This window comes from Aulostomus chinensis, chromosome 5 (genome assembly GCF_037954235.1).
Source record: "Aulostomus chinensis isolate RoL2024-O1b breed Wild chromosome 5, RoL_Achi_v1.0, whole genome shotgun sequence".
In the NCBI taxonomy this organism is placed as follows: Eukaryota; Metazoa; Chordata; class Actinopteri; order Syngnathiformes; family Aulostomidae; genus Aulostomus; species Aulostomus chinensis.
In genome coordinates this window covers 2,894,077-2,902,983 of record NC_141324.1, presented here as the reverse complement: position 1 = coordinate 2,902,983, position 8,907 = coordinate 2,894,077, and the positions used below count along the sequence as shown (strand labels likewise).

The 8,907-nt window shown below is 47.0% G+C and overlaps 1 pseudogene; it reads right to left on the bottom strand.

Moving 5' to 3' along the window:
* Nucleotides 1-6,892: 6,892 nt before the first annotated feature.
* On the bottom strand, nt 6,893-7,590 carry LOC147260895 (cellular tumor antigen p53 pseudogene; annotated as a pseudogene).
* Between the last annotated feature and the right edge of the window lie 1,317 nt (nt 7,591-8,907).

Below are 8,907 nucleotides of genomic sequence, written 5' to 3'. Positions count from 1 at the left end.
AAATCTCTCTGGATGGCTCCACCCACCTCAGGGTGAGGGTCAAAAAATCTCTCTGGATGGCTCCACCCACTCGTTCATCTACTCACTGACCAAAAATGCAGTCTAATTCCAGTAAATTTGTGCAGAAGAAATGGTCATTTGTGCTGCTTCTTTGTTCATTTATTTGGTTTAGTTGGTATTTTTGAACGTGTTCTCTTTCAATTCACATTTTGTCCATTACCTTCATCACCAGAGTCTCCATCTCATCACATGACTAAAGTCTGGGTTCTGTGTTGGTGGTAAAATACCCTTCCATGCCCCTCACTGGTCTGCACACAGAAAAGCATATTTGACTGGTTTCAGATCTCTTAGCTTGTTCTCTGTCTCAAAGCAGCTGAGGCAGCTTTCATTGTGTGATTGATGTAAAATATCAATATGGAACAGAACCACTGCAATCAGATGTCAGGACATTTGAAGGAATGTCAGTCTCCTGTTGAAATGTTGCAGTGTGCAGCTGAGGCTCTCTGGCAGTGGCACCAGGAGCCACAATGGCAGAACCTGGCAGAACCTGGACCCCCTCTTTTTAGTTTTTCCTTTTTTATTTTTTAACCCTTTAAATAATAAATGAAATGAAAGACACTTGTTTTGACGAATATATTCATCTGAAATTATGTTTTAAGATTAAGAATTATTATTATTTATCATTATTTTAATAATTACATCAGTGGTTAGTGGCTAGGTCACTATTTATTGTTTGTCCATGAACACACATCTGGAACATCTGGATCGGTCCCTCATAGCTCCAAGTCTGGGTCCACTCCTGCAAACACCGCTGGATGTCTGCCCGGTCAACCGCAGGTGTCCGAGTGTCTGAAGCGGGCAGCTGAAGCACCATTTCAGCCTCTTCCTCTGCCGAAAAATCCCTTCCTGGCCATCTTTTCTCGCTCTGCCACGTTCACGGCTTCAAGGACTACAGCGCTGCTTTACACAGCCAAGCTAACTTGACGCACGCCGGTGCGCAAGCCTCCTGTTGGTGCCCATGAAACCTGATCCCCTCATGCTCGGTACCGTTTTTTTCGTCTGTTTATTGGCTAAAAGAATATCTACCTGATATTCTGAAATAATCTCATAGGCTGGTGTCAAGTGTCAATCGAGTGATGCATGGTCCGCTCTGTAAACTGGGGTCTGGTTGGGGTTTCAGCCCTGCGGCTCAACAAGCCAGGCCCTGATTGGCTCAGCCTGCTACTGACGTGTTCAGCAGACCGTCACCGAGACTGAGAAGGAGTGTCGTGGAGATCGGAGCAACACTGGCTGCTAGCTACAGGGAGGGACAGGGGGACGTTAGCATGGCGACCGAGGAGTGGAGTGGTGCCAGCACTCCAGTGACACACTGAAGATGAGAGTTCAGCAGGGAGACAGTAAATTCTACTGCGTGGAGTCTTACAGATTAAGTTCATGCCGATAGTTTGAAGGTGATGACGTTGGGAGCATGAAGGTAGTTTGTGGGTGTTGCTTGCCGGTTGCCTAGCAACATTTTAACTCAGCTCCAGCTACAAGTAACGTTATTCATCGTGATTGGGTGTTTCTCAGTCGTTACACCACCAGGTTTCGAATGAGGTACAACATGATCGGATACATTGTTGCCGCTAAAATCCGTCCTCTTCGGACGTTGTTTACGAGCTGTACCGCCACCGGTACAGCGCTGCTTCAGAGGTTAAAGTCAAGTTCCATGTGTGGGCCATGTTCCATGATATTTTTAGAATATGCTGCGGGCCAATTAAAATCGGACCACAGTGGGCCCGCGGGCCGTAGTTTGGACACCCCTGTTCTAGAATCATCTATATTTGGCCTTCATCTGACAGGATGACTTTCTTTTCCCAATGATTCCATTGATAGTAAGTAAGGAAAGGAAGTACAATTGTATTTGTATAGCGCTCTTCGCAGTACTAATACACAGAGTGCTTCACAGTAAAAACAGACAGAACAGAAACAGCCAGGTGACTGACATCACCGACGTAACACAAAACAACATCAGTAATAAAAGCACAGCTCTGTGACAGAGGCCGTCTGACATTGGGTGAGAGTGCATTTTCACCAGCAATGAATAAGACGACCATCCAGCTGTGCAAATGAAAAATAATGGAAAAACTACTATTAAAACATTTGACATATCATTTTTGGGGTTTAATTTCTTTTTGATGAATAAAGATAAAAATAGATATTGTTTTCTGTCATGGTGGGGGGCTCCACCACCCACCCCCCATGGACTATGAAACTACAACCCCCTCCTCTTTTTATATCCATGAACTAAATACACGGCCTCAAGGCACCACTACAGCCTAGGACCTGTGAGGGACAGACCCAGGACGCTACCACCTGGACAAGCACTGTGCAGACCCGGCTACAAATCCAGACCTGTTCCCAACACCCAACTGGATCCACCAGGAAGTACGGTCACCAACAAACGTACAGATCTGGCCGTCTAGAATTTCCCCTGCCATCCGGCTGCCATCCGGCTGCCAGTCGGTCTCCAGCCAGTTTCCAGCCACTGGGAGTCCCCCCCCTCCTCCTGGGGGTGTGCCCTGAATCCACTACGATCACGCCCATTTCTTCAATTGCAGGGTGTCACCAGAAGATTTTTACTCTGCTGCATTCATCTTCTGCTTTAGTTTTGCTTTAATACATATTTTCGATCTGCAAATACATAATCCCTGATTTGTCTCTTACAGGATACTGCATGCCTACATAAATGTGTTCCAGTCCCTCCAGGATTTCGGAGTTTTTGTGATTGTGCGATCAAAAAAGCTTGATTTTGCAGCGGCTTCTCCCAAAAATTGCGCTATAATTTGTGAGGCTTCACTGTATGTGAGTTTTTGCAGTAAAATTGTGTCGATTGGCAAAAATTGCAGTTCAATAAAAAATGCAATTTTAAGAGAACAAACTAATGTCAAAAAGTCGTACATCATCACTTTCTTTATAATAAGCGTACCTCAAACTACAGAACCAGTCGAGAATATTTAGTTCTCTTCTTTTTCTAAGTTTGTTTACGTGGAGTTTGCTTTTCAGTTATCACCAAAAATGATGATGTAATTCTACTTGACATGCGCTGGAACAGAGACGGAGCTGCAGCAGAGCTGCTGGAGACCTCCTGTCCCTCTCATGTTGTGTATTTTCTGATCGGTGGCACATTCGCAGATACGGACACTACAACCCTTTAGATGACATTAAAACACTCATGTGATACTGGTTCGACTGTCTACTTCCCCTCTCGTGCTCGTGCCAGCATGAGCAGTGGGAGAGTTGCGCCGGTTCTGCATGTCTGCTGTCATCTGGAGATTCCGAGGCTTGCCAGTGATTTACACAACAGGCGCGCGGCTCTCTGCAAAAATAGACCATGAGACGGCCAGCAGACAGTCATATTAGTGTTGGTTCTCTGCATTGGCCTCTTTCAGTGGCCACACTCTGGAACAATGTGGGGCTGGGAACCTGTTTGGCTGGCCAGCACCCATTGAGCGAGAACAAGAGGATACACTCTGATGCTAATGATGACCTTTCAGCCTTTAAGCTGTTTTAGGAAAAAGAAAAACACACACGCAGAAGATTCTTTTGTGAATTATGTGTTTAACTGTGGAAAATGCAGGGACTGCAACATTACATTTGTCCAGTTTTTTATTGGACAGAATTTATTTTTACGAACAAAAGAAAGCTTTTTAGTTCCTGAAAGTCTAAACATGTCTATCAATATAGAATACATCCATACTGCAACATTACATTGACCCATAACCCTTTTTCAACAACAAGAGACACAAACAAAGTCATGGAAGAGGCTGCAGTGATTCCTCACATGAAAAGATCTTCCTCACAAACTCGTCCTCGTTCATTGTGGTGTGAGGGACGTTTTCCTGTTCACGTCAGAGGATCCCCACGGGCACGTCACTGTACGAACCTCCCTCATCATCAACGTCCTGAAAGAAGGAGCAGGGCATGATCACGTTACCATGACAACACAGCGCTACAAACAGCCTCAGTAAGTACAAACACAGCCCACATGTCCGCCCTGTTCAGTGTCCACCCACTGCCCAGTGCAGACACCGCTACACTCAGGACAGGTGGAAGGAGTTTGCCTCCTCCAGACTTCCAGCTGAGTGGACGCGGAGTCCGGTCATCAAACTGGTGCTTTGAGCGGTGGATGTCCGCTTCGAGTCGAGTCGAGTGTTTGTTTGTTTGTGTCAACCAAAAGCGGACGGTCGCCGGACATGTCGGACCAAAGCGCAGTTATGAGTGGGCAGACACCACGTACTCTCACTGGGTCCCACAATGTAGACCCCCTTAGCAAGTCAGCTGCCAACTTACCGGGACGACTGCTGGTCCGTGGTCCGTGGTGGAGCTAACTAGTTCTGGTGTCTGGCTCAGCTCAGCTTGCATTAGCTGTCTGGGAGCAACATACAAGTTACCTGGTTAGCTACCTTGCTAATAGCAAACTAAGCTAACGCTAGCAGTCGGGACTGCAACGGCATGCAACCAGTAACGTTCCCAGGTTCAAACTTACCGTTTGGTGGCTGAACTCAGGTCTTTCACCGGTGGTTCCAACGTGGGTCCAACAACCTGCGTGCTAGGACCTCAGCTACCACAGCTGAATTCCGTGTCTTTGTTCTGTCCCGTGTCTTCTCTGATTCAAAAAGCCCAGAGCTCACAAACGCCACCACTCTGTCCAAACTGGTATAAACTAAATTTTTGGCAAAATCTGAGGATACTGAGTTGTCTGAGCTCAGTCACATGAGTACAATAAGATAGGCTGTTAAAAAGTACAGTTTACTCAGACTTCAAAATTAATGTAAAGAAAAGACAGGTGTTTAAGTAATACAAATTCAGTTTGTTTGAGTAGAAACTATTGATAGGACTTGAAAATACATGAAGAGGTTAATGTATACATTAAATGCTGCAGGCATAGGACAGTAGAGCCGCTGTCTTCAGACACGGTAACCGCTTATGATGACTGCTCCTCCTGGTGGACTGATTAAGCAGTGCAGGTAATTTCCACAAACGGCGCTTAGGGGCTTTATGGGTCGCCCCGCGCCAATGACGTATTCCCGGGGATCTCATCGCAGTCACGGACCTGCCTACTGCCGAGCAGGGACCCGTCACGGACCGGTCAGGGCCCCAGCACGAGATTGCGCGAAATTCTAGGCGACCAGATCTGTAGGTGCTAAAAGGGACTGCCAAAGATCCTCTCAACCCTCTGCCTCTGGATGTCATTCCTGACCCAGTTGGAAACCCTAAGCCTCCTAAATCCTTGGTTAGACATTCCCCTTTGTGTTCCAGCGTGATGAAAATGAAGCCAGTGTTTCATTAATATCTGTCTTTTTCAGTTCTTCCAATACGTTTCTCCTGGTTCTTGCCGCCTCAAGCAGCTACATTGAAACATTACAGCTCAATTCTCACTCAGTCACAAGTTATCACGATAAAGTGGCATATAATCCTCGAACATGTGTTAGGGTTAGGTTAAGGGAGTGATGAAGGTATAAAGTAAGAGTACCAGGGTTAGGGCGTCGGGTCTGAGCTCCTCCCCAAGCGGGGAAGAGAGGCGCACGGTCCTTCCAACCCTCATCCCCACCATCCCCCAGTCCCCTGGAGGCCCACGGGCACGTTGGCGTCTCCTGCCATAACGCACCGTGATCCACCCATCCTCCATGTTGTTTGTTTGTATTTTTCTTTTTTTTTCAGGCTGATGGGTGGGAGTAGACACATTGGAGCTGGATGGGGTGGACAGAACAGGTGTCCAGTGACTGCTCTGGAAAGGAGAGGAGCTACAGGGGAGGCTGCCAGGGTGGGACGCACTGAGCTTCAACCCCAGCAGTGAAGCACCAAAGTTTTCATCCAGGAGGAGCTTTTCAAGTTCCTCAGTGGTCAGCTTGTCCACATTAGTATCCCCGAATGTGTTCTTCTCTGCATGTTTCTTGGTCTCGGAAAGACAATGAGGTCCTTTTCTGGTCTACTAGCAGAGGGTGTAGGTTGAGGAGCAGTAACGGTAGACTTGGACAGTTTTGGTTTTGAGGATGAGGATGCTCCAGAGGAAGACGGGTATGTTGAAGCTGAAACAGTCTGTCTCTTCTCCCTTTGCAGTTTTGCTAGAGCTTCTTCCTCCATGCGCAGGGCTTCCTCTCTCCCAGCAATCCCCTTTGGCTGGGGGACATCCAGCTTCAACCACTACCACTTGATATCTGGGCCATTCTGCCAACTGCAGGGTGCCGTGAACATGACAGCCTTAGGGTCAGGTATCAGGTATGAGGTATCAGGTTGGGATGTGGATTTGAAATTCCCCATTCAAGCGAATGGGAGCGAGTGAAAATATGACAAAGTGTTTAGGGGAAGAAGTAGGGAACCTGTCCCTCCTCCCGTAGGAGGTATAGGATGCACGGTCCATCCCACCTCTACCACCTCCATAATCCTGACCCCCTTTGGGGTGTACGGTTCTGGACAACAGGACAACAGTCCAACCGTCCCCCATTGTTTGTGTGTATGTGCTTCCATTTCTTAAATTGTTTGTTTTTTTATCCAAAAAATGACATTTTTCTTCAAAAATGAAATCAAAATGTTTGTCAATGAAATAAAGTTGTTGTCTTTTGTCTTTTTTTCATATGTATATGTTTTTTTTAATTGACAAATGAAATGACTGAAACGGAGGTTTTCTTTTATGCTTGTAAATAAAAACCACTCCTAAACTAGGAAGGACAAAAAAACTCAAAGCGCTCTCCCAAAAATAGGAAGGATCAAAAACAATATTTATGTATTTATTTATTAGTTCTGTCTATACATCTTTTTAACATCAGCAACTAAGGAAGGTGTGCCAGCTAAAAACAAAAGAAACGTTTCGACCCGTCCCGGGTGTTCATCAGGTTCGGCACACAGAGAACTACCGTGGCTCCCTTGCAGTAGAAGTGGAGCATGAGATGTGATCTCCTTGCTGTCCAAAAGAAGAGTGGTTTTCTTTTTTCTCTTTTCTTTTCTTCTTGTCTTCCAAATACTGAGCCCTCTCGCTCCCCTCCATCCTGATCAGATGGCTGAGATGCTCCGCCGCGTCCTCCTTCTGGTGATGGGGGCATCGGCGCACCACGTCGGCCACGTGCTCCGTGTTCTGATACACGGCGGTTGCTCTGAGCGCGGCGCCCCGGGGGGGGCTCCTTGCTGACCAGCGCCTCCACGGGGCTGGTCTTGGCAAGCTGGCAGTAGTTTGTTGAGCAGCTCTGAAAAAGTGAAGTTGACCGACTTGGCCGTGCCGGTCTGCTGGAAGTGCAGCTGAAAGCCGTGTTCTCCCGGATGGTCCGTGGTGACGGGGACAGTGGGGGTCAGGGGGGAAACGCCATCTCGGGTGGACGCGCTATCTCGGGTGGAGACTTCAGGAAGCAGCTCAAACAGTTTCTCGTCAAAGTTTTTGGCCAGTGCCTCATCACTGATGTTCGGCATCTCCATGTTTCCAGCGTCGGGCCTCCCCTCCGCAGCCACAGGGGGAATTGTGCTGATGGAGGCGGTTACCACGCTCTCCCACAATTCAATGAAGGAGTCAGGCAGGCCCTGGCTCAGAGGCAGACTGTTGTACCCTTGCTCTTCCATCCTTTATTCCCCTCTTTTCCCAGGTGAGAGAAAAAAAGTCAGGAAGAGCCGATCACTCCTAAACTAGGAGGAAAAATATCCAAAAAAGTAAAAAAGGTGTGCCAACAAAAACAACGTTTCGACCTGTACTGGGTCCTCCTCAGGTTCGGCACACAAAAAACCGACTGGCTCGCTTGCAAGGGCAGTGTAGCAAGAGCTGTTTTCCCTTCGCTATCCTTTTTGTCAGAGCAGACTACACGCTCCTCGATCTTGGTTCTGGACTGGACCTGATCTTTGCATATGAGACACTTTCTTACACGTGGCGAACAGAGGGAGCAGGTGGCAAATGTCCGCAGGGCCCAAACAGAGTGTCTCTCTTCCTGTCTGAGCACACCATTCACTCCTCCAGTGACTCGATGTTGCTGGTCAGAGATGCACTGCGGGTTCCCACCTGGCCGCTGCTCTTCTCTTTGTGGCATTTAGCCAGAGCCTTGCACAGGCTGGGGTCGGGACACAGGTCTGGAGGGGACTGGTCCTTCTTGTTGCGAATGGTCAAATCTGCTCCGTTAGCAGCAAGGAAGCAGGCGATGGATGCTGCACTCTTCTTTTCTGCCCCCTGGGTGCCGAAGCCCATGATTAACGTGGTCTTGGAGGGTTCCCAGGGTTCCACTTTGCTTTTTAGGGCCTGAGCCAGAAGAAAACCTTTGTGCTACCAGTTTGAACTGGTTTGATCCCTTTATTTAACTCTCTAAATGCTGGAGAATCATCACTCTATTGATACAATGGAGCTCCCTAGGAGACAGAAAGTAGTGATCCCAAATATATTGAACCCTTATTGACAGTGATTAGTCTGAAAACAAGTTTATTTTAACCCTTTACATTCATGAACTAATATGCTATAATAACTATAATAATTAATGTATAATAATGTACATTAATGACCCTTTAAACTAATTGACTAATATGCACTTCTGAACTTTTTTATTGTATTAATTTTAACTATGTAAGATATCCTAAATCCATTTGTATATATATTCATCTATTTATTAATTCATTAAAATTTGGTTAGGTATCAGGTAAGAGTACCAACCTAGTTAAAGTGGTGCACTTTGGAACCGTAAGGTGTAGGAGGCTGAAAGTTGGTGCACGCCGTTCTGATGGTCGGTGGAGTGATTGGTGAAAGTTTCAAGTGGATTGGAGCAAAGGGGGCGGAGTTATTGGCGAACAAGCCCCTATTTTGATTTTCATTGGCGGATCACTTTTGAGCTGTAGGGGGCAGAGTGCTGAGACTCTGGCTACCCCCCCAAATTTGGGAACGGGCTTTCCAACGAGCCTAGT